The 24,880-nt window shown below is 50.2% G+C and overlaps 1 protein-coding gene, 2 long non-coding RNA genes and 1 other non-coding gene across 8 annotated transcripts in view; 1 reads left to right on the forward strand and 3 right to left on the reverse strand.

The window, feature by feature from the left end:
* Positions 1 to 750: 750 nt before the first annotated feature.
* LOC118968774 (U6 spliceosomal RNA) lies at positions 751 to 855 on the reverse strand. Its single transcript, XR_005056626.2, has one exon. It is a non-coding gene; the product is annotated as a U6 spliceosomal RNA (small nuclear RNA).
* Positions 856 to 3,554: 2,699 nt separating this feature from the next.
* On the reverse strand, positions 3,555 to 5,281 carry LOC140847256 (uncharacterized). Its single transcript, XR_012127077.1, has 2 exons — positions 5,162 to 5,281; positions 3,555 to 4,102 (listed from the first exon to the last, which is right to left on the reverse strand). It is a non-coding gene; the product is annotated as an uncharacterized lncRNA (long non-coding RNA).
* A 1,314-nt stretch (positions 5,282 to 6,595) lies between these two features.
* On the reverse strand, positions 6,596 to 19,267 carry LOC140847254 (uncharacterized). Of its 4 annotated transcripts, none has more exons than XR_012127073.1 (5): positions 15,615 to 15,745; positions 15,226 to 15,327; positions 14,582 to 14,638; positions 9,491 to 9,618; positions 6,596 to 7,018 (listed from the first exon to the last, which is right to left on the reverse strand). It is a non-coding gene; the product is annotated as an uncharacterized lncRNA (long non-coding RNA). The 4 variants fall into 4 exon arrangements; XR_012127071.1 differs by lacking the exon at positions 15,615 to 15,745 and adding an exon at positions 18,788 to 19,267 and having other exon boundaries at positions 6,598 to 7,018; XR_012127072.1 differs by lacking the exons at positions 14,582 to 14,638; positions 15,615 to 15,745 and adding an exon at positions 18,788 to 19,262 and having other exon boundaries at positions 6,602 to 7,018.
* KLHL25 (kelch like family member 25) overlaps positions 15,929 to 24,880 on the forward strand; it is a 32,780-nt gene continuing 23,828 nt past the window's right edge. For both annotated transcript variants that reach the window (XM_073227042.1, XM_073227043.1), the window contains exon 1: positions 15,929 to 16,102. The gene's annotated coding sequence lies outside the window, so the exon portion shown is untranslated. The remainder of the gene's footprint in view (positions 16,103 to 24,880) is intronic.

Consider the following 24,880-nt stretch of genomic DNA (forward strand, 5'->3'; position numbering starts at 1 on the left):
GCCAGAGTCCCGAGGAGTGGTGAAGAGCCCACTCTCTGAGATGAGAGAGGCCCAGGTTCACGTCTGAGTTTCCCATACACCTGATGATGAGCTTGGGCAAGGTGGCTGCTTAACCTGCAAAACCTCTTAAACCAAAACATACATTTTATCATTCAAGAGACTAAATCTTACTGAGCACCAGGTTCCCTCAAGACTTCCTTGGGCCTCTATCCATGAATGTCCAGCGGTCAGGCTGTTTCACAGATCCTGGTGGGTTCTCCAGCCTGCACTAGGGTTGGTCATGCCCGCTGGCCCGGGAACCTTCGGGCATTTGCTCTTTCTCTGCTCTGCTTATGTTCCAGACAGCATTTCAGGAGGCAGCGCCTCTGGCTTCAGAAATGAAGAGCAATATACCCTCATTGCCATTAAAGCTTGCTGTGTTTGTTCTCCAGAACGCTGGCACTGATACCTAACAGCCCCTGCCTGGTTACTGGGTACCCCCAGCCCAGATCAGCTATAGAAGCAGCGATGTCCTCACTTCGCTATCAGTTCCACGTCAGGGGAGAGTTGCCATTCATCCCATGGAGGTTTGACACAGAAAGGACTGAGCAACCATTTAATCTTCCCCCTTGCTTTTAAAAATGAGGAAACAGAGGCCCAAAGAGGGTTAAGAGCCTACTTTAATAGAAACAAAAGGTAGGGATGGGGATCAAACCCAGGCCTTTGGGGACCAAATCCAGACATATTTCCACTACAACAGCCTGCCTCATGAAAATATGTAAGTGCCTCATGAATTTCCAAACCATTTCTGCTCAGGAACCTGGCCAATTTTCTCTGTATTGCTTCAGTTTTAATGTATGCACTGTCAAAGCGAGCATATATAAAAGCGTACGTTGTTAGCTATGATAATTAAATCCTGGACTCATCCCTATATCCCACTAGAATAGCACGCATCACACCATTTTATAACTGTCTCTTTGTGGGTCCATCTGCCCTTCCTCCTCCACCAAGCCACAAACTCCCTGACCCCCAGGACCTAGCACAGCATCTGGATGGACGGCCGTTAGTCCCCTGACTGTATAAGTCAGACACAGCCCATCGAGGATGACAAATAGTCTTTGCACATCTTAGGGAAAGCAAGGCAGCTGAGAAAACAAATGGCATATGCAAGGGCCCCAGTAAATTGTCAGAAGCATAACAGGGTTCTGCAGATGCCTTACAGTTTTATGGTTGGGGGACGGAAGGTTGTTTGTCTTATTGCTTTATAGTAAAATTAAGGCCTCACGTATATGTCAGGAAGCAGGATGGCTGAATCAAATATTTTATCATGTCCCAAATTTTAAGCATACGATCTGTTCTATTTTCAGAATTTACGCAGTTGTTCATGAATCCTTTCTGTATTGAGAACCTGAGTGGCCCAGCCAAAGATATACCCATCTGGCCTCCAAGAGCAACTTCAGAATAAGCCAAATGCCTCACTTAGAGTTCTCAAAACCAGGAAGGAGAGATTAACACGCAGCACAGAGAAGCCCTTAATTAGAAAGCCCCTATCTTTCCTGACCATGTCCTTTACTCTCTGCCACTGAATTCCTTTTACGCATTCTGGGCGCACTTCTGGATCAAAATGATGGAATAACACCTCAAACATATCCCCTCTCCAACCTCCAATCAAAAATGGTACTGAATCAGTGAGAAGGTAGAAACTCTCAAGAGAAAAGGGATTCAGAAGTAAGTCGCAGACAAGAGATGCCAGCAAAATTCTGCAAAATGGTTCGCCCGCAGAGACACCACAGGTGACAGAAGTCCCCCCCAGGGAGTAACGTAGATGGTGCTACCCACCGAAAGGCTCTCAGCCTGTCATACAGACATGCAGAGAAGCTTGGGATTTAGAAATCCTTGGAGGAGGTGAGACGTAAGGCTGAGACGGAAAAGTATAGAAGATGGACATATGAACACGTGGCGTCATAGCCACTATCTCCTGGCGGCCCTAGCTCATGCACACGTGCAGAAACACAGACACCTGGAAGCAATATATATTCCCTCCAGGCAAATAATCGGACAACATCTCCTTAAAGCAATGGAATGTTCCAGGGAAAAGAACTCCGCGTGCTGGCATTTAGGGGCCCAGGATAATGCACAGCAGCCCCCCTGATCACCCCAAGGCAGAGCCTTCCAGCTGAGAATTCCCCAGGAAGGGGAATTTAGCAACACAGAGAAAAATTACATATGTGTGGTTCTCTGACCAGCAAGTCCACTTCCATGAGCCCATCCAAACCGCATATTGGCAAAAATATGAAAAAGATACTTGCACAAAGCTACTCACTGCAGCTGTATTTGTCACAGCAAAAGAGGGGACCCAAATGTCCCCAGGAGGCACAAGGTGGAGAAACACTGGCACAGCAAAACACAGGAGGCCTCTGGGACTATATCAAGACAGGAGGAAGCCACCTACACACTTGGGAGTTTATCGCCACGACACATCAGACACATCATTAACAGGGCGGGCAGGCCGGAAGCAGAGCAATGCTCTGGGTATGTTACCTTCTGCATAAGAAGGGAGGAAATATGAAGGTAAAAACATACATGTGTACATTTTCAATAATGGAAGGATAAAAACAAAATGAAGCTTTTTAAATGCTTAACTAAACACCTCAGAGGCACAGACTGGCAGATTCAACAGGAAGGCAAGACCTGACAATATGTTCTTTACCAGAAACACATTGTAAACACAAAAATAAAGACAGGTTGAAAGTAAATGGATGGGGAAATACGCACCTATAAATGCTGTGCCTAAGAAAGCTGCTGCGACTGTGTAAGAGCAGCAGACAATGTGAACTTGAAGAGACAGGATGTTACGAGAGATGAGGAAGGGCATCTCGGTACAATAAAGGGTCACCACATCGAGAAAGCAGCAATCCTAAATGCAGGCGCCTCATACCATAGCTCCCAGCTGCATGAAACAGAACTTGACAGAATTTTCACAACAGTCCCCTGCAACTTCTGGAGGTAAATCTCCTATTTCTCACTTTTCAGAGTGTGCCTGGAGTTGACAGCTGGCTGCCCTGAAGTATGATTTTTTAACAGTTTCCCACACCATCGACAATAACCAGCGACCTCTGCCATCCTCATACTTATCATGGTCCTGAGCACCAGGGAAGAATCTTGCTCGGGCATGAAGGTGCTGTCGAGGCGTGTGCGATGGTGGGCAGGGTCCATGAAAACATGCTTTCAACTCCAACAACTAGAAGCTGACATACGAAGTGGAGAATCCGTGGGGTACCTAGGAGGGTCTGATGCACAGCAGCTACAAAATTTATATCAAACAGTACACTTGAATGCGAAATAGCAAACGTTTTTCCCCTCGAGTCAGAAAGAAAACGCGGCTGCTCAGGAGCGCCATTTCTATCAACAGGGTACCTGGGATCCGAGGAGCAGAAGGAAATTTTGGAAAGGAAGAAACACAGCCATCATTATTCACAGAGAGCACGACTGTGCATTTAGAAAATTCTGAAGTATCTGTAGATTAACTATTAGAATAAATAGATGAACTTATCAGGGACCCCGGAGGAAAAAAGTCAGCTTAAAAATCGATTTTATTTCCATAGACGAGCAACAAACTTTCAGAAAATGAAAATTTTAAATAAATGCCACTCATGAAGGCATCAGAAACCACTGCCTGGCTCTGGATCCCAGGTGGATGTACAACAAGCAGCGCAAGGATTATAATTTAAAAGCAAAACAAAACAAAAATACTCAAGGCGCTGGGGCTGTACTTTTCCCTTCCTACTTCATTGTATTCATGTTGTGAATTTCCCTCCTACCAGGTCCAGATCTGGTCTCAAGGGGTGTCCCTCCCTGACAGGTGTGATTGGAAGTGTGACAACTGAAGGAGAGGTGACAGTAGAAATGATGCTGCAAGGTGGCTTCCGAAGGCCTCCGGGGGAAAAGCTAAAGGGGCTCCGTGAGTGGGATTTGATGCACAGCCGGCACATGCAGACCGGAATCTGGAGGAAGAGTTACAAACGGTGCACTTGATACTGGCTCTCCCTTCTGTCGACTTGGGCTGGGCGGAAGTGGAATCTGCTCCCGGCTTTGTCTCAAGAGGGAGAAGAGCTCTTCCCACCTGCAGGAGAAAACGGCGTGTACATCTTTTGAGGAATTTGGGAGAAGTTCCCTTGGGGTTGGTTGGAAGCTACTTGAGCGCTGCCAGTCACTCCCCGACTCACAGCCCTGGCCCGTTGCCTCTCACCCTCAACAGCAAAATGTTTGTCTGCTTGCCTAATGTAAGTCATCCGAATCTGATGTTATAACCCCGGTCCCACATGCTTTGTCACGTTCCGCAGGGACAGTCGTTAGGACTCCAGGCGCTTGCACTGGCGTGGTAGAGCTCCAAGGCATTTTATGCACTTGAATTTAGGTGACTTACAGATGACAAGCTTTTAAAGGGCCTACTGATAAAGTGTTAGAAACCAGGAGAAATGCATGGACTCTAAAATAGAAAAAGGCTACTCAGAGCTCAACGTGCATCCCTGTGTAAAGTCTATACTATGTAAGCCTAGGCAGCTGGATAATAGCGACTCTGCTGATCTCTTCCCTGGTTTTATATGACTGACAATCAGTGTGACTCCTGGATACATTTTAATGTGCTTTTCAGGAAGTTCACACTGCCATGGCCTTCTGAAATCTTATGTGGCCCTCCAGAAATCCCAAAGAGGCCTGCAGGTTAGGGTACCGTTTGCAAGCTTCACAGGGTAATTTAATCTTAATTAAATGAGAGCACAGAAATTACAATCACTTTGAAGAAGCAAGAAGTATCTGCACAAATGCCAGCAGGTTTTCGTTTAGGTCCTTGAAGGACCCGTGCTGCCACTGTGTTATTCTCTCCGCTTTCAGTATCAGAGAATGAGTGAGTCACCATTCGCCAGAGCCACTGCCGCCCCCGACTCCCACTCCCGTGTCCTCTGCTAACCCAGTCCCACTCTCAATCTGCCACCAGGGCTTAGACAAAAGTCAAGGAAGAGGAAATTTTCTCTGTCACTTCTTGCGCCCCACAGAAACTTGATTTTTCTAAGGCTCACAGATGTTATTATGCCAAGGGTATCAGCAATTGATTAAGGAAGGTTTTCAAATCAGGACTAGAGGGGCAAATCTGGGGACAAGTGGGTCTCCTCGGTGTCCTCACCTTCCATTGCCATCTCCTGGGGAAACCCTTCTCTTTACCCCTTAAAATGCTCTCAGCATGTTAGTGGTCTGTTTCCTCCACGATGGAGAAAAAAAGGTGTGTCTTTCTTCCTCCTGTCTTTTGAGTTTGAAAGTACCTTTCACCAGAAGCAGGATATTGTTTCAATGCTGTAACTTCAGGGGGAAAATCTTGGGGCAACATACCTTTGAACCTGAAATCAGTCAAAGGGAGAAATAAAGTGGGAGAAACCTGTTTCTTAATACAAGCAGTCGTCCACCCCTGCTCACCTGTGTCTCTCACAACCCGGCTGCAGAAGAAGGGACCCCACCCAACCTCTCCGGTCCAGATAAGCCCTCTCTCATCTTTGTAATTAATTACCTGTTGATATGGAGATGGACTACTTCTCTCCACCCCTTGGATACACCTACTGATAAGGAGATGCACTAAGACCAGGCAAGAGGGGCTGGAAATATTGCAATTTTACCCACAATTGTTAATTCATGAGCAGAGGGTAATAATGATAATTATGATCCTGTTGATTATTGACCCAGCTCTCCCCAGTCCTCTGACTGCCCAGCCATGAGAAGCAAAGTCGTCTTAAAGGGATGCAAGGCCACATTTTATAGCTGGCCAGCCACTTGGACTTTAGAATCCATATGCACAATCTCTAGCATTTGATAGAGAACAATGTGTCAATCAAAGTTTTGCTTATGATAAAAAAAAATTTCTCTGGGGCATTAGAAGACCTGGGGTTGGGAGGAAGATAATGGGCATTCTTTGAGGAGGTGGTATTTCCCCACGTGTTGTATCCCCTTCTGTGTGGAGCTATGGAAGTATGGACAGAAACAGGTACTTTCTTCCGTGGCCTCCAAACCTGCTCCATTTGTCATTTCTCCTTGATTCACCCTCTGGACCTTGAGTCACTTTCAATTTCTCTTTTATCCCCATCGCCCAAGCCAGTGTCAGGTGACTTCCGCGAACCACCTCTGTTCTACCCTGTTAGCCTTCCCCTGACTACCCAGCTGGAGATGATCGCTCTACCCACACCATTCCTTACCTCACACCCCAAAAGATGATGCGCCTACGCCTCAGGCCCTGTCATTAAGAGCCAGGGTGATTTCCTTACCTGGTAATCTGTCAGATGAAGGAAATTTCCTTCTATCATTAGCAACATTTTTAAAATCAAGAATAAGTATTCATTTTATTAAACTTCTTCCTTAGGGTCTCTTAAACTGTGCATGTGGGATTCTTATTGGACCCGCTGCGATGCCATATCATAGCCATACCTTTTCTATTTTTATGCCATTTAACCCTCCTGAGATAAACTCTGTGTCACTGAGACAGCAGATAATTGTTCTAAATTGAATTCAGTTTGCCCGGGGTTTGTTTGGGATTTTCACAGCTATGATCCTCAATAATTAGGGGTTTGTAATAGCAGTGATTTTCCCAACAGGGAGCTGCATAGCCCTTGGTTTCCACAGAAACCCAAAGTGTAGCTGGGGTGGGAATTAAGGGGAGGGGAGGAGGGACAGAGACGAAAGCAAGGAGGTGACCACAGCTTTCCATTCTGCTTCAACCTGAGATGCTTCATTTAAAAAAATCTTTTATACAGTGAGGTTCCATGTATATTGGGATGTACTCTTATTTATTTGTTTTTGGGTTAGGTACATAAAATAAAATGCACAAATCTTCACGTCGGAATGTCAATTTATGCCAAACAGCATCTTAGGAAGACCTTGGTTTCTCTGCTTACAGCAGGTTTCACAGGGAATTGGACTTCTGTGACTTTCAATGTTGTAACGATGTCTTGTTGATATAGATTACGTATTTTCTTTATTTCCTTTGAGACTTTTTGACCTGTGGGTTATTTAAAAGTGCGTTATTTAATTCCTACATGTTTAGTGATTTTCTGTCTGTCTTTTTGATTTCTAGTTTGGTGGAACATACTCCAGCATTTCAATCGTTTTTTTCTTAGTTGGACTTTGTTTTATGACCCAAGATATAATCCAGCTTGGTGAATGTTTCATGGGCACTGGAAAAAGACTGTCTATTCTGTTTCTGGATAGAGTGCTTTATAAATGTGAGTTAGAGCCTGTTGGTTGATGGTGCTGTACACAAGATAATTCTCTCTGTCACTGAAAGGGGAGTTGCTGAAGTTCCTAATTGTAACTGTGGATTTGTCGATTTCTCCTTTCAGCTGTATCTGTTTTTACTTCATATATTTTGAGGCTCTATTGTTTGGTGCATATAGTGTTTAGAATCATTACATCTTCCTGGTGGATTGATCCTTTTATCAATAACTTTTTAAATTCCTTTTATTGTCATTGAGCCCTTCTTGTTTTCTACAAATCTTTAAGGTAATCTTGAAAACCTGTTTTTTCCCGGAAAATCTTCAATATCATTGAGGTTCTCAAAATCTGTTGCTATACTGTAGCATATAATGTATAACACACACTGTGTGTGTACATGTGGTGTTTTTATATTTATACACTATAGACAACTATCTGTAAACTATACAGTATTGCTTTGCAAGATTTTGTAATGTACATAAATGTGATCATTCTCTGTGTCCATTTACAAATTGCTTTTCTCACTCAACATCATATTTTCGAGATGTGTCCATGTTGATACACAAAGATACTTCATGGCTTTTAACTGCTGTGCAGTAACCTTAGTGTGAATAAACATTAACAGTTTATCCACCCACATGTTTCTTCCTGTCTTGAGTTTTCCTGTGTCATGAGCCTGAACACGACAAGGGGCAATGCTGCTAACCAGGAGTCAGTCCGTCTCCTTCACCTCTTCAGTCTTCTCACCTCCCCTAATACCAGCACTCCCTTCCCTTATCCCCCAATTTACACTCCATAGCCCTCCCTGGGGGTCCTCTTCTTTTTGTAGACCCCATGCCTGCGATTTTCCATACCAGGTCTTTGTTTACACCTTGGAATGCTCTTTCTCTCCGCCCTAGCCAGATTGTACTCACCCAGCAAGGTCTGGGTCACAAGCTGCTCTGAAACTCATCCTTCCCTCCACAGCTGGGTCCCAGCATTTTATTTGAATTCCTAGGCCATTTTTAGTTTTATTTTGCAGTTTCTGTATTTTCTGCATCATTAGGCATGACTTGTGTTCCCTTTAAGGTCAAGGACTATGATTTATTCACCTCTGTGCCCCATCTCCCTCCCCTCTGTCTACTCATCTCCCAGCTTTGTGCCTAGAACATACTGGGCATTTGATAAACATTTTGAAATCAACACATCAATGAATAAAGCCTGTAGCCTTTAAACGACTCCTAGGTATCAATCCCGCTCAGCTACACGTGGACTCATTTGATCATGGAACAAAATTCCACAGGGCATTCTGTCTGTTTTCCTGGAGAAGCTCTTCTGAAGCCAGGCCCAAGAGACCTGCAAGCCTGTCCTGGCTATGCACCCCCATAGCTCTTCTGGATGCCAGGGAGAGGGCCTGAAGGGTAGAGGCCACATCCTTGCCCACCAACAGGGGGGCATCAGACTCCTAAAGGGACAGCTCTTCAGGGGTAGCTAGAAAGAGGCACTGGGCTCCTGCTCTTTCAGCTGGGAAGTTGCCAGAGACCATCTCCAAAGTTATGGTGATATTCCCAAACAATTATTACAACGAATTGAGCACTTATGATAAGTAACCCAGGGGTACTCCTTGGCACTCTACAAACATCTAGCTGTCATTGCAGCTACTGATATTTTTAGGGCTTATTAGGTCCAAGGCTCTGGGCTAACTGCTCTACAGAGGTGGGTTTTTTTTTTTCTGAATTTAACCTTTTCAAAACCTCTGTGAAGTAGGAACTATTATTATTATTATTACTCCCATTTTACTGATGGAGAAACTGAGGCTCCGAAAGGCAAACTGGTCATGGCCACACAGCAGGTGGCAGAGCCAGGATCCAAAGTCAGAGGGTCAGGCTGTCTCCAAATACCATTTCTTCTTCCCTCCCTCCTTTCCTTCCACCCTTCCTTCCCTCTTTGCTTCTTTTGAACATTATTTTTAATTATGCAAAGAAAACGTCACATTTTTCTAAAAATCCAGACCATATGGATAGACTACAAATCTCCATCCTTCCTCATCCCCCACCCGAATCGGTGCAGAGAAATACACAGTTTTAATTGCATTTTTGAAGCTTCTGATTTGGTTTTTAAGTTGCTTTTTGAATAAGCACTAGATCCCCGCGGCTCAGAAGCCACTGTAGCTCTCCAGCTCTGTCTCCACCCTGTTCCTCATGGGCCACCCCTGCTCACTCACAGGGGACCACGGGGTTCCTTTGCCGCATCTCCTCCCAGAGCGCCTTCATTTACTTACACGCTCACAAGCGCTCCTTCTGATGTTCCCGCTTTGGGCCCCAAACACAGCACAGCCTACACACTGTTCTGCATCCTCCACGGTTGTTCATTAACCATTGTTCCATACCGAGTCTCGCATTCTGGGTTCTGGGAAGGAAAGGGGTATAGGTCAGGCCCCGGCCAACACTTCTACAAGGAGGCATTTGTTCTGTGACGCTCTCTTACCTTCCTTCCTGCAGCTCATTCCCAAGCCCTCGGTCTGGCTCTGCTGCTGGCATCGCGGGCTGGGCCCTGGACGTCCAAGTCTCCTCCCTGGTCTCGCCACTTACCTGCTGCCCTGTAGGCCACTGTTGTCATGACCTTTGGCCTTCCGGCTCTGCCAGTAGGCCCTGCATGGTACAGAGGCACCACCGTGCTCTCGGTGTCAGATAGAGGTCTAAGCTATGGCATTTCTGGAGGTTAGGGGAAGGCGCTTCACGGGCACTGCAGATGGACACCGCCGAGGGGCTGCAGCTTCTTGGAGTGGAAGGAGCAGTGAGCCCAGAAGGGCTTACTCACGCCATCCCCACACCGCCACGGGGCGAAGGCAGGACACCATCCCTCCCGCGGCCTCTGACCCAGCCCTGCCCTGCTCCTCTGTGCACCCAAACTGGGTGACTCACCCGTAACCTTGATTCCCAGCTGCTCCCCCAGAAGAGCAGCCCTGCCACCCACCCCTCCCTTGGGAACACCAAAGCTGACAACGCCTTCTCCTGCCCTGGCCCTGCCCTCGGCAGCCCCACCTGACCAGGGGATCCACCTTCTGGGAATCAGACCGAAAATTAAAGGCTTAGTTGAGTTTTTCCAACACTGAAATCAGAAGCTACTGCCTTAGTGGTGACTAACATTGTCCCTGGAGCTGCATTCAATTCATCCTGAATTCACTGAGTAGTACTAATGGAGCACCTACTATGTGCCAGGCACTGTTCTAGGTCGGAATGGAGCCCCAGCTCTTATGGGACTTACACAGAGTGCAGTCAGTTAAGCCCCCGATACCACACGAGGTGGGACGTTGACGGAACACCCGTAGATGAACAGGTTGTTGATCACCTGCTGCAGTGAGAAGACCACACACCGTGGGGGAACTGAGGGGTGTCTCATTATGGGGGCCTTAGAAGGACCTGAAAACGAGGTTCGGGCCCTGGCTGAGTGGTCTGGCAGAGGCCCAGGAAGATGGGGTTCGCTCTGGATTGGGTGCAGTCAGAAAGCAAGAATGAGTCCGACAGGGCATCTCAATAAATTTCATCTAAAAGGATGGAGGGCAGCTCGAGGTCAAAGCTGCCATGAATGAAGAGGCGGCAATCACCCACCTGACCAGAGGTGGGTGTTCGGTACTTTGTGACCTGGACGATGCTCGGGTTTTGCTGACCCACACAGGACAACAGAGGGCTCTTGTTTTTGTCCTGACCCAGTGTGGTTACAAAGTGGTCTTGGCTGATGCTGGTGTGCTGGGAAATTGCTTCTGTTCAGCAGGAGAATAGCAAGGCCTAGCTGGGTGTGCCGGGCCATCCCCTACACGCCGCTCTATCTATAAGCAAAATATAGCTTCAGGTGAAAGTAAGGGCTGGGGAGGCACGGAGTGAGGCGAGGGATGGCCAGGGCGGGGAATGTGGTGACCTTCAGAAGGTAGCAGGGAGGCCTGTGTAAGATAACATCTGAGCGGAAACCTGAAGAAGGAAGGGAGAGCACCACCTGGACAGCCGGCGGAAGAGCTTTCTGGGTGGAGCTGGTGAAAGCAGCGACCCTCCACGGGAATAGGCTTGGCTTGTTTGAGGCCCACGCCAAAGGGTCAGTGGGCCTGGAGCAGAGCGGGTGGGGGTGGGGAGGTGCAAGATGAAGAGTGAGGGGTGGTCCTGGCCAGGTGGGGTCAGAGCTGACAGCCCGTATCAGGATGTCGGTCCTCACTCTGAGGTGGGAGCCACTGGAGGATTTTGAGGGGAGGAGGGACACAGTCACGTCATGTTGTAAAAAGACCCCGTTGGCTGCTGTGTTGAGCGAGGGCAGATGCAGGGAGATGGGCCCAGAGGCCCCGGGGAAGAGATGATGGGAATCTGGGCCAGCCTGGTGGTGGCAGGAAAGTGGCTGAGGGCTCAGACTGAACAAGGATTAGAGGAGGGGGTACTACAAAAGGGCCCCAAGGGTTTTATTTGAGCAAACAGATTAGGTGGTTATCTAACAGCTACCAGTGTAAGCTCTGACAGCTTTTCTCTTTTTTGTCAGGCAAGTGCCCGACTTAAGCTTTGACTGCGGAAGCATCCACTTCATGTATTTGGGATGTTAACTCCTTTTTGGAAATATCATTTGCAAATATCATCTCCCATTCAGTAAGTTGCTTTGTCATTTTGTTAATGGTTTTCCTTGCTGTGCAAAAGCTTTTGAGTTTGATGTCTTCCCACTTGTTAATTTTTGCTTTTGTTGCCATGCCTGAGGAGATGGATCCCCCAAAATATTGCTACCAAACATATCCCCCAAAATATTCAAGGGCTTAACTGCCTATGTTTCTCTTTTAAGAGTTCTATGACTTCAGATTTACATTTAGGTCTTTAATCCATTTTGAGTTTATTTTGTATACAGTGTAAGAAAATAGGCCAATTTCTTTCTTTCACATGTAGCTGTCCAGTTTTTCACGTCATTTATTGAAGAGACTGTCTTTCCCCTATTGTATATGCTTGCCTCCTTTCTCATACATTAATTGAACATATAACTGTGATAAAGATGATGTAATATACATTACATATGTATCATACACACACACACACACAATGGAATATTACTCAGCCACAAGCAAGAATGAAACCCTGCCATTTGCAACAACATGTATAAGCCAGAGGGTCTTATGCTAAGTAAAGTAAGTCAGACAAAGATAAATACCATGAGATTTCACTTATATGTGGAATCTAAAACACAAAACAAATGAATGAATGAAACAAAACAGACTCATAAATAGAAAGAACTGGTGGTTGACAGAAGGTGAGGGAATGGGTGAAATAGGTAAAGGGGGTAAAGAGGTACAAACTTCCAGTTATAAGAGAAGTAAGTCACAGGGACAGAAGTACAGCACAGGGAATATAGTCAATAATATTGTAAAAACTTCACAGGCCGCCTCCTACACCAAGTTCCCCCTGTTCTGGAGATCTTGGTTGGTTTCTGTAACTGACCATTGGGCCACTTGATTTTTGTCTTCTCCAGGCTTTACATTCTGGCTCTTATGTCTTAAATGCACCAATAAGGAGTGAGCCCATGAAACCCTAGGCCCCCACCCTCAACCCCAATAAGAGCAGAACCCCTGGCCCATTTGCACACGTCCTCTCTCTACTTGTGTCCCTGCTGTCTGGCCCCAGGTATGCTGTGTCATTTCCTGGTCTTATAAGTAATAAACCTTTATTTTTTCAGGTTCCTGATGGATGTTGCTGTAGGTCATCTTACAACCATAATAAGAACCACAAGGGCTGGTCCGACCACAACACTGGCTTTTGATGGGCACACAAAACAGTTGTCCTACCGAGAGATGAGAATGCCCACAGGAGGAGCAGGATTTTTTTTTCAGGGTAGTGTATCAGGAGATCAATGGGAGCATGTTAAGATGAGGTGGCCTCCGCATCCCAATGAAGACATCGAGCATGTGGCTGTACCTGTGGGCGCGGAGCTCATGGAGAAGTCAGGGTGGCAGTACAGATTTGGGAGTCGCTGGTGTTCATATGAGCATAAGGCATGGGCCTACATGGAATCTCCTAGAGGGCATATGTAGGTAGGCAAGAGGTCTTATGCATCTACACTCAGTTCCTGGGCACTCCAATGCCTGGACTTCTGGGGAGTGAGGAGCAATCAGCACAGAAGCCTGAAAAGGAACATCCAGACAGGCAGAAGAACCCAGAGTTCAACAATCTATTCATCAATTTGTATTGAATTCTGTACATCATCTCAGAGTTTCTCAGACTTTAGATTCTGAACCCCTAGAATACTGGACAGGCAGATGGCAATGCCAGGAGGGAAGACAAAGTGTTGGCCACGACTGTTGGTTGACACTAAGAATCTGTTCCCTCTTTCTTGGTAAAAGAGAACCCTGATTCTGCTTGAAGAGTCAATGCACTCATATAATATCTACATAAAATGTAAATGGAAGTATTATGTGGGATTTCTGCAGTCTGCTTAAATGGAGCTAACATGGTTGGATGGCAAACATATGCTCTTCTACTCTTTTTCTTTCCTGCTATCTGAAATATGGATGTTATAGTTGGTACTCCAGCAGCCATTTTGGACCATGAGGCAATCCCAAATGGAAACCACGCATTAAGAACGGCAGAATGGAAATACAGGAGCCCATGGTGTTGATAACTGTGGAGTTGCCAACCAGTCCCAGATTACTTAACTTTAGCTTTATTATGCATGAACAGGAAACAAACTTTGATCTTTTTAAAATTCAATTATTTTAGGTTTTCTGTCATATGAAGCAAAAGCTAATTCTAACTGATATGAAGTATAGTCACAGTATTTCAAAACTGTGTGGATAGCTTGTCCAAGGAACCAAAGATGCCCTCCCCAAACCCCCTGTGCTGCAGGGTGGACTAACAGGTAAGCAGGTCATTCCAACACTGGCTGGTAGGGGGCGTGATTGTGATTATGCTCAAGAGCCTACAATGAGGAATGAACCAGGGGCCAAAGCAAACTTCACGGCTTTTCCCTTCAAATCATACCTAAATTCAATAACATGTGTTCTTCGTCTGATTTTGTTGCATTGCCTATGTTTGATTTTCATATATTCCATACCTAATTTGGGCCTTGGAGTTGGGAAGTGGGAAAATGATAATGTGGACCAGATTTTAGATAGTTGATACTTATAATTTCAGAGAGAACCTGAACGGAATAATAAGCAATGGTTATGAACTTGCTAAGAATCAATTTTGTATGCGGAGCTTCATCCAACCAACAATTATATAAATATTCTAGCTCTAGAAAATTGGCAGAGTGCTTACACTACAAATGTGATCGGTGTCATTTCTTTAATGGCCCAATTATTTTGATGCGCCTTTTCCTCTTGGAAGGCACCTTAACAGCACACTTGGATTCTTACCTTTGGCCAAGAGTGCTCTTAAATATCAGAACCCTTGTGTCTTGAGCATCTCCAGATCTAGGCCAAATGGAGACACAAACCTGATTGAGCCTTTGCTGGGTGCCAAGAAATATTACATATGTTCTCTTATTTAATTTTTTATAATAACCCCGCAAGATAGGTGCTCGAATCCTACTTTCCCCAGGAAGAAACCAACACTCAGAGAGCCTGAGCCATCGGCCTCCAGTCCTATAAAGCTTGAGGGGCAGAGGCCAGAATCAAATCCCAGATCTCAGGCTGCCTCCCTCTACACCATACTGCTCCCCCCACCAGTCCCCCAAATGCTTCCCCTGGTGGTGTCTTCCCCCGTCATCTCACAGCCTTTAAAGCCTGGAGAGATCTCTTTCGTCCAATCTAAACAACTTTCTACCCACAGCCTCTCTTTCCCAGTTTCCACCTGTCATACCCCACCCCTCCTCCGAACCGAATCTTCTGTTCACTCTCCTCCCCCACCAAGCCTTCCCTGCGCCGCCCACCTCTGCTTCCTAGGAATCTCTCTGCCCTTAGGGCGCTTACCACTTTCTGTACCAGCGCTTTTTGTGTCCTTAAGTGACCTACGTGAATTACCAATTTTCAGTGGAAGGGGAAAAAGAAAGGACACTTACCGCGCACGTACTTTGTTATAGGAATTTGTCCTCTTTACTCCGTAATCACATGAGGACTTTTTACTGCCACGATACAGATGAAGACACTGGATACACAGCCACCTGGAGTGGTGGAATGGGAAATTAGAGATCAGTTTACCCCCTTCCACGTCTATCACATCGCGCAGGCGTCTAGTAAACGTTTGCAGAGTAAGTTAATGAAGGGATGAATGGATGAATACTTGAAGGTTGGCTTACGAAAGGAATTTAGAAATGCCACGGGTAGGGGAGAGCTAAAGTACCCTGAAAATTACATATTCCAAGTGCAGACAGGGTTAATAGCTGCAGAAAACCCCAAACACTGCCCAGGGTAAAAAAAAAAGGGGGGGGGGGTTTCTTAACACTTTCACAGATAAAAGCGTGGCTCCGCAGACCGGGTACAGAAGAGGCATCGCGGTCTACAAAGTTCCCTCCTTCGGAAAGCTCTAGATCACCGTGGGGTTTTGTTCCCAAACTTCGGCCGCGGGCGCGGGCAGGTCTGTCCCTTTAAGAATCTGGCCGAAATTCTTTTCCTCTCACTGCCCCGCCCCCTCGCGGTACCGGCGCGGCCCGGGCGCCCGCCCCTTTCTTCCCCGATGGCTGAACTACGGGTTTGGTCGCCCATCAATCACAAAGGCACCGCCTATGATTGGTTTCGGGCCGGAGACGGGGCGGGAAGGCTGGAGAAACTAGTTTGTTGGCAGCGCCGGGGCTGCACCGCGGCGGCGGCGCGGTGGGATCGGAGGCGAGCCGGGGGAGGGGAGCGGCGGCGGCGGATCCTCGCGCAGGCGACGAGCGGCTTCTGAGAGCGGCAGCAGGTCGGGGGCTGGGGACGCGGCGGGCGGCGGCGCCCCGAGCGGTGAGTACCCAGCCGGGCTGGGGGCGCTGTGCTCGGGCCGATCTAGCTGCGCGCCTGCCACCGGCGCTGGCACTTGTTCCCCACGACGGTCCAGGGCGCAGCGTCTTGCGCGCCCCGCCGTGGGAGCCCCGGCAGAGGGAGCTTCCACGGCGCCGCGTGCCCGGGAGAGAGCCCGGGGTGGGGGCGCTTGGGTCCCCGGAGCCGCTCCGGCCACCGCGGGGTCTAAGAAGCAGGAGCCGGGGACAATGGTGGGGAAGGGGACTCGTCAGCCACCGCCTCCCAGCGCCGGCCGCTCCCTCCTCTTGCGCCTGGGGACCCGGCGAGGGTATTTGCTGAGAGCTCCGGGCGAGGGAATGAATTGTTTTGCAAATGGATGTTGCGCGCGGGAGCTGCCGGTCTTTCCCCTGGGGAGTGGTTGATTCATTGAGTCCGCTGGCTCTTTTTAAAAAATTACTATCGATCCTCGAAAGCTGAAGCTTTGAGGATGTGCGCCGCCGGCCGGCGAAGTCCCCGCGCACTGCACGCCAAGGGCCGGATGGCTCCCGCCTCGTGCTGAGCTGGAGCGAGGGTTTTAAGCCGGGAGGTGTCCACGCGAGCCGACCCAGACTCCGCCAACGTCTGCCGCCCACCTGGCAGGGCCCGTTGCCTCCGTTTAGAGAGCTGTGTAACAGCAAGAGCGTAGTCCCAGGCCGTAAGGCCCACCCACCTGCCTGGGGTGGCGGCCACCCTAGCAGCCCCGGGGCAAGTCCCCTCCAGCCCAGCCGCGGCACCCCACCGCGTTCGCGCACCCCCACCCCCTTCCTCTCTACCCGCACCTAGTTGCTGGAGAAGCTTTTCCTTTGAAAGACTGCCCCGGGGGCACCATGCACTATTTTGTGCTGCTGCTTCAAAGCCCCCACAGTTCATTTCCACTATCTTTGAGCAAAGATAAGTCTTCATAGAGGCCTGATCAAAGGGATTGCAGTGGGGGCGGGCCCAGGACCCGCAGGTTTAACCAGGGCGCCCTTAGGTCCTGCCGGGTTGCTTTGAGCAGGGGAAGGCCCCACGAGCTTTGGCCCTCCCTGGTGAGTCAGGACAGAGAACACCTTCGGGTTTCACTCTGGCTGTATGACGAAGGGAGGGAAGTTGCCCTGGGAGAGAAAGCAGGAACCCCACCTTCTTATCATGGACCAGACTGTGGTGAAGGTGACTTGGGGCCAGGTCCTCTGGGACCATGGGCCTCGGTTTCCCTGTTCATGGGGGATCGATGCTCCCTGGGTTCAGGTGCACTGTTAGGATTCCTAAGGAATGTTGGTGACAGCTTGCATTGGCGGGCTGGGGAGGAATAGGATACAAGGTCCATCCCACTGGCAGCAGACCTGGTGTCCTTTGAAGACCACGGTCCTTGGGTCCCCAAGCTGTGCCTGTGGAGGTTGATGGAGTCAATCTTCCAGGCCCAGAAGCCGTCTTGGTCTTGAGTCATTGTATTTGTCAGGAAGTCACTCCAGGGAGGTTGTTAAAAGGAAGGTAGAGAAAAATGGTAGAAACCTTCATCCTGAGGCCTTGGCTACAGCTGAATCTCTTTGTGATGCAGACAGAGGTGCTGTGGGCCAGTCGCACACCACAACAGAGCCATCATCTGCAGCCCAAAGCCCCTTAATGGCCTCTTAAACCTGTAGGCGTCCAGCGTGGGAGAGCTGGAAGAAAAGAGGGAGATTGCCCAGGCCAGGGACTGCCTAGCCTGCAGGGAAAGCAGCTTGGCTCTGCCCGTCTAACACTGTGATGCTCAAGAGCGTGGGAGAAGGAGTGTCATTTAGTGGGTGGTTTGTCACTCAGTGATTGATTCATTGTTTGAAGGGTTGGGACCTTCAGGGAACTCCTGAACAGGGTGTGCTGGCATGCGGATGAGGCCCCCAACACATCAAGGGGGGCACAGTACCCCAGTGATTCTGGCAGCAGGGACTCAACTCGAGGTGGGGCAACACAGGAGGGGCACAGGCGGCGAACCCTTCCTGGAGAGACAATGCCTGATTAAGATGGAAACGAGGCATGCCTGGGACAGCTGCCTTCTCCCTTGTCTTGCCAATGGGTTTCTGCCCCAGACAAATTCATTATGTGACCAAAGAAATGATAGAACGTTCTTGGGGTGAAAGGGTTATACCCAACTTTATTCCCACGGTGGCAGGTCAATCACTAGAATCCCATCCACTCAGAGCGAGTCTGCATGCAGCAAGCCAGTCTCTGCCCGCACAGCCGTCCTCTGGCTCTGTCCTTGACGCTGCCACTTCAGCCTCTGCTCTGCTCTCCTGCAGCCGTGCCACCGTGTTGCCCAGAGCACCGGGTGGAGCTCTTTATAGACAGTCAATAACGTATTGCCCACATGTGTATAGTGAGCTAACCAATCAGGGCCAAGTGAGAATCCTGGCCACAGGAACCTTCATTTTATCTACACTCCACCCCTCCAGGATTCTTGCATCTCACTCTGTGCGCCCTCAATCCTCTGCAATGGTCCCTGTGAGAGGAAGCTGGAGCATTGTAACCAAATTCCATAATAACAACAGAGGCTACGACAATATACAAACAACAAATTATAATAACCCTCAAGCCTGAGGGGATCCATTGCCAAGTGGTCACCCTGGCTGTATTCAAACCAGTTCTACTCAAAGGAGTTACCCAAGGCCCACGGGTGGGCCTTCCAGTACCCACCTTCTCCAGCCCCTGCAGCAGGAAGTCGTGCAGACACACAGGCCCATCTTGCTGCTCTATCTCCGCCTCTGCCTCGTCCTCAGCAGCTGGAGCCGCCACTCCGGCCGCAGTTGTTGCCGCAGCTCCAGTCCACTTTCCTCCCGTCTATTCCTGCCTTTTCACGCCAGCCCACACCTGGGTCCTCGTGACCTTCACGGGGCCCTTTAAATCCCTCCTCCGAGCAGCAGACCGTGTTTCCGTTTGTGCCCGAGCCTGGGGATAGGACCAGAGCACGGAGCGCTCCCCGACCTGCGGAGGGGGCTGCGCCTCCCCTGGAGGAGCCCGCGGTTGCCGAGTCCATCGGGCTCTCCACCAGCTTCCAGCCAGGTGGGGTCTCCACCGAGGAGGGGCTTCCACCCCCACCTGTTCGTCAGACCTCTGCTCCCCCATTTCTGGGGCTGACGGCTGCACTGCACCCTTCCCCTGCCCCGTGGCACCTGGCAGCCTGCGTGCGCCTTCTCCGGCCGCTGCTCCTTCTCGGGCCGCCTCCTCTCGGGCCTTTACAATTCCCACAGCACTTGGTAGTGACGCCATTTCAGTCAGCAACAAATTTTCTTCCTCTCGGGGTGGACCCCAGTCCCCCACCCCTTCCCAGTGCCACACGTCCACAGGGGGACACCCGAGCGTCTCCCGTCCGTAGGGGCAGCTGCTGAAACACTCCTTCCAGGGGGGCACCTGTTCTTTTTCCTGGGTCACCCATGAACCCTGCTGACTTCACCAGTTGTCTTGCCAATGGGTTTCAGCCCCAGGCAAGCTCACTATGGATTCAATGTGACCAAAGAAATTACAGTAGAACGTTCTTGGGGTGAAAGGGTTATACCCAACTTTCTTTCCATGTGACAGGTCAATCACTAGCATCCCGTCCACTCAGAGAGTCTGCAGGCAGCAAGCCGGGCTCTGCTCTCCTGCAGCCTTGCAGCCCCGCCACTGTTGCCCAGAGCACCGGGCGGACCTCTTTAAATAGTCAATAAGAATGTATTGCCCACACGTGTGTAGTGAGCTAGCCAACCAGGGCCAGGTGAGAATCCTGGCCACAGGAACCTTCACTTTATCCACATCCCTTCACTCACACATACTTCTAGAAGCCCATTCCCTGCCGACTTCAGGCAGGTGCAGGTTGAGGTCTGGGAGGATGGGGCGGGGAGGGGGCGGGCAATGGCCAGGTTCACCTGGGACCGTGTTGGTCTAGGCTGTGGAGTCGGCAGTCATGGGGAGTCCCCAGGGAGATGGATGACTTCTGAACGTAGCCACTGCTCAGGAGGTCCGCAAAATAGGAGCCCATAGCCTGAGCCCTGAGAGCCTGTGGCCCAGCCCACAGCGTAGGTGTGGCCTGGCCAGGGAAGGGGGTGGGCAGGGCTAGCAGGAGAAAATAGTGGCCAGACACAAGTGAATTGGCTGAGATGCTGGTTTTCATCTAATGTGGTAGATTTCATAATTGAACTGCCTCAGGCAGCCAGGGCTGTCAAAGCGTTTTCCCAGCAAGAAAACAGTTGGGGTGGCTGGGGGCCAGGAGAACCTGTGCACCCCCAGCTTTTACTCACAGTGTCCAGGCGGGATTTTCCCCTGATTAATCTGGGTCTGTCCCAGGTGAGGGACGTGGGCCCAGCCTCTTCTCTGGACCACCTGGCCCTTGAGCAGCACTGCCTGCCCCATCCCAGGCTACAGGTAGCTAACTGATGTCCCACATTCTCAGCCCGGTCCTTGGCAGTGAGGAGTGGGAGCGGTGCCCTGGGGCTGGGAGACAGAGGAAGGGCTCCGGGGTGGGAGGGCTCCCTGTGAGGTCTCTTCAGCACAAGGCTGGGAAGGAGCATGGACTGAGACCCGGACCTGGCTTCAGATGCTGCCTGGGTGTCTGCCCTCAGTCCTCTCCGAGGGCCCGGCCACCTCCGCCCACCCCGGCCCATGCCCTGCAGCTCTGACAGGCTGTTCTTTCTTACTGCTAAACCTTCCCTTCCAAGCCCTGTCCAGTGCTCTTTAAGATGAAAGAGGATAAGCATGTGTGGCTTACTGACCTGTGCTTAAAAGTGTCAGCTCTCTGGTCTCAGAAATCCCGTTGGGAAATTTCACTGTTATTTCTTGCAAATACCTAGAAATCTTACCAGCCATTCTCCCCTACACTGGTCTTCTGCACCCCTAGGTTGAATGGGGGCTGGATGAGGCCTTCTGGGCCACACCTTGTTTCAGTGTGACAGGCCCAAGGCCTGCTTCACCTCTTCATCATCCTCCAGTTGGAACCCTCACACCTGGAACCTGCTGGCAGAAAGAGCAGTCAGGTGGGGGTGGGGGGTGACTTCCTGTAGATTCCCTTACCTTTATGGACCTCGATTTGCTCTTCCGTAAAAAGGATGGGTGCTTTCTGTACAGTGCTTCTGTTCAGTGTTTTGCTATGAAATCTGTAAAGTTCCTGCAGCCTCTGATGCTAAGTAGTTTTATATACGGCTTGAGTTACCTGCTTAGTCCTCCTGGGCAGGAAGAGTTTGACAGGTCGCCACCAGAGCAGAGGGGCCGAATGAGAAGTCAGGAGTCCAGAGGTCTGGCTCCAGCTCTGCCCCTGATGTGCCCTGCGGGCCTTGGGGCAAGTCACTTTCCCTCTCTCGGCACTATTTTCTCCACCTGTAGAAAGAGGGGTGCAGTAGGCAAGCTCCCTGTTCCCTTTCCTTTCTTGTGAGAGGAAACGGAGCCAGCCGTTCCCAGTAAGTCCCTCGGTTCCCTGCCTCCGTCCCCTGCCCTGGAGCTTAGAGCCCAGGTGTGAAGGGCCTGTGGACGAAGGGCTAGTGAAACCAGAGGATGGGGTCAAGGAAGAAGCAAGCTGGGCCCAAGGGGAGGTGGTGTGTGGTGGGTAATCATTTCTCACGGTTGCTCTTGGTGGTCCGTGGCAGGGAGCTGGGCAGCAGGTGTGGGAGCACTTTAGGGTGACCCCCCCAAACCCAGGAGCAGAGAGGGATCACGAGGGAGCCCAGGGGCACAGGAGGAGGATGCTCCCCGGCTCCCGTACAGCAGGCTGTGCCAAGGAGGTGCCTGCAAGACCAGTTGGATGGCTGCTCTCTTTCGGAGGCCAGAGTGCAGCAGGGCCGGGAGAACTGCATCTTCTGCTGCCAGACGGAGGGCTGTGTCGCCCTGGTCCTCACCATGTCTCCCTACCCACCTCTGTCTGCCAAAAGACCTTCAGCAGTCAGCCGAGCCATCAGAGGAGGGTGCGCGCGTGGGATGTTAACAAAAAGCCTGGTATTTTCTACACACTCCTTTGGGTCGCCAAGGAGAGGCTGACCACAGATCAATCTAAGCTGAATGGAGCTTATTTCCTAATTAATTTGCCCGTTCAAACTCTAGGACGAGCTTCCTGCCAGGCTTGCAGCTGGCGGGGCCACGTTTGGGCAGGAGTGAGGGCCAAGAGGAGGAGGAGCTCTTTTCCTGGAAAGCCATGGTGCTGCCTCCAGCATCCAGAGTTCGAGTTCTGCCACCTCCTGGCTGGGCCGGTGAGACCCTGGGCAGTGCCTGTTGGTTACCGCTTCGGAAATGCAAGGGAGAAGGAGGCTAGGCTCCATTCAGGCAACAAACATCTATTTGCATTTATTTAGCACTTTCTGAATGGCTCACTGTGCATTAGAAACTGGGGAAAGGCAGGCTCAGAGAGGGTCCCTAACCTGGAAGCTGGGCTTCCGGATTGTGAGGCGACCAGGTGGTGGTGGCACAGTGGTGGGGTGTGAGTGGCTCTAAGTAGTCGGCTTCGTTGTCAACTATGCTTCGATAAAAGTAAGTTACAGTAATCTTTGAAAGTCTGCCTCAGTTTCCCTATATGAGAGGTGAGCAAGTGGACTTATTAAGTCTCCATTGCAAATGCACCCAGTGACTATATTTCGCCGTCTGCTCTCTGCCAGGCTCTAGGATGCATCGGAGAGCAAGGCCGGTCCCGGCCACCCTGGGGCCCCATCCAAATGAGGGAGGCAGACAGCAGATGGACGAAATAAACGGGCGGGAGGTGTGAGGAGAAGGTCAAGGTGGGGGATCCCCCCAACGGGGCCTAAAGAAGGCCCTGCAAGACCAGACAGAGGCGGGTGTGCCAGGGGAAGCAGCCGGTGTCTGGACTGGGGGTGGGAGAGAGGGGGATGACACCCAGAGGTGGGCTTCAGCCGCTTTTCTAGTCTTCTGATTCACAGGGAGGCCAAGGAAAATACGCCCTTTTAAGTTGGTTTACTGTTTTCTTTAATTTCAGTAATACATCAGTAGTTCCCTTTATAAACAATGTCAGAAAAAATGGAGCATGGTATGAAAGTCACCCCGTCTTTGGGATCTGTCAATAGTTGGGTGCCTACCCTTCTGGTCCCCCTTTTTCTATACAAATTTTGAGTTTAGGTAATTTGGGTGATACTCAGTACTCACTTCTATCACTTGGTGTGTGGTTGAAACGCTTCCCATTTCCCCACTGTGTGACATTCCCCTGTATGGCCAGACCACCCTCTTTCCTCTCACTGTTTCCTAAAGAGGGATGTTTGGGTCGTGTCTGGTTTTATTTTTTTTACCCCCATACAATCTAAGAAGTTGTGTGCATTTTTGATCACACATCTTTCTGATCTTTAAATTTTCTCTATCAAAGCTGAATGCCTTTTGCACAAAAAGTTAGCCAGGTTACTCTCCTACTAATAGTGTCTGAGAGTCCATTTCCTCACATCCTTACCCGTATTTGATATTATCCTCATTTTCACTTTTAGATAATGTGGTGGGGGAAAGCGATCTCATTATTCCTTTAATAAAAAAAAAAGAAAAGAGCGATCCGGTTTATTCAGGCTGCCTCTTTTGTTTTAATCTGTCTTTGTTTTTCCAGAACGTCAAGGTTTAGCATCTGTCCGCCCTGCCTCTGGTCTCCTGACCTGGGCTGGAGACTCAGCAAAGCCTCACTCTGCAAACTCATCTTTGAAATGAGGCCCGTTTAAGCCCTGCCCTGTGCCCTGCCAGGCTGCTGTGCGTGGCACGTGCGCACACATTCCTGAAAGTTCGTTTTATGCTGAAAAGCCCTGCAGACATCATGGGTTTTACTGGTGAAAGCCAGCCATCTGAGGCCCAGAATATGCGAGTAAATCCCAGTGTTTCTGAACCGCCAGTGTGTCTAGGGGAGGGGCTGGGGTGGCCTTAGGTGGCAGGGACGTCTGCCTGGCATCTCTGAGATGCTGAGAGTCTCACCTGGCCTGGGAGAGAAGTCAGAGCTGGCCCGCTCGATGTGGTCCTTCCTCTCCCACCTGCATGGACAAAGAAATGAGCCAGGGGGGCAGGGACAGTTCTCTGGCCAGTCCATAAAGCAGCTCAGAAAGGGGCTTGGGCCACCACAGCCTCATTCCTGTTTACCTGTTGGTGGAGGCAGAGGCTGGAGCGCCTGGAACTTCATGAATTTCCATGTTATTGCTTTGGGAGTCACGTCTGTTTTCCTGTCACAGGAGGTTTTAAAACAAGCAAAAGATGTATGAAAGGGCCCTCGTGCTTGAGTTGGAGATAGGACGGGAAGACCAGGCCTGCGTGGTCCCTGCCATCCTGGGGCCCCATCCAAATGAGGGAGGCAGACACCAGATGGACGAAATAAACGGGCGGGAGGTGTGAGGAGAAGGTCAAGGTGGGGGATCCCCCCAAGGGGGCCTAAAGAAGGCCCTGCAAGACCAGACAGAGGCGGGCGTGCCAGGGGCCCTATGTTGGGGAGCCCAGGGTCTAGCAGCCTGGTGACTTGGGCCCCTGGCAGAATTAATTACTGCTGGGATCCAGGTGCCTGGGGACAGTATAGCCAGGCTCTCCCATCATTCCCCACATGGGCTCTGTGTGACACAGCTCACCCCCACCCTTGGGGGCAGCTTCCAGGCTGGGCTGTGATTCCCCTGCGGCCATGGGGCTGAGTGGGCCCCGAAGTCCCACTGGAGGTTTGTGTTACTGCCACTAGCCCGACCTGGTTGGTTTAGCTGTGGGGGACACTAGGCCACAGATAGGAAGGTGGACAGACATGGGGGAGGGTAACAGTGAGCCGATGACCACAGGGATAGTGGGAACCAGTGGGTTTTGGCAGGGAGGTCTCCC

This window comes from Manis javanica, chromosome 18 (assembly GCF_040802235.1).
Source record: "Manis javanica isolate MJ-LG chromosome 18, MJ_LKY, whole genome shotgun sequence".
In the NCBI taxonomy this organism is placed as follows: domain Eukaryota; kingdom Metazoa; phylum Chordata; class Mammalia; order Pholidota; family Manidae; genus Manis; species Manis javanica.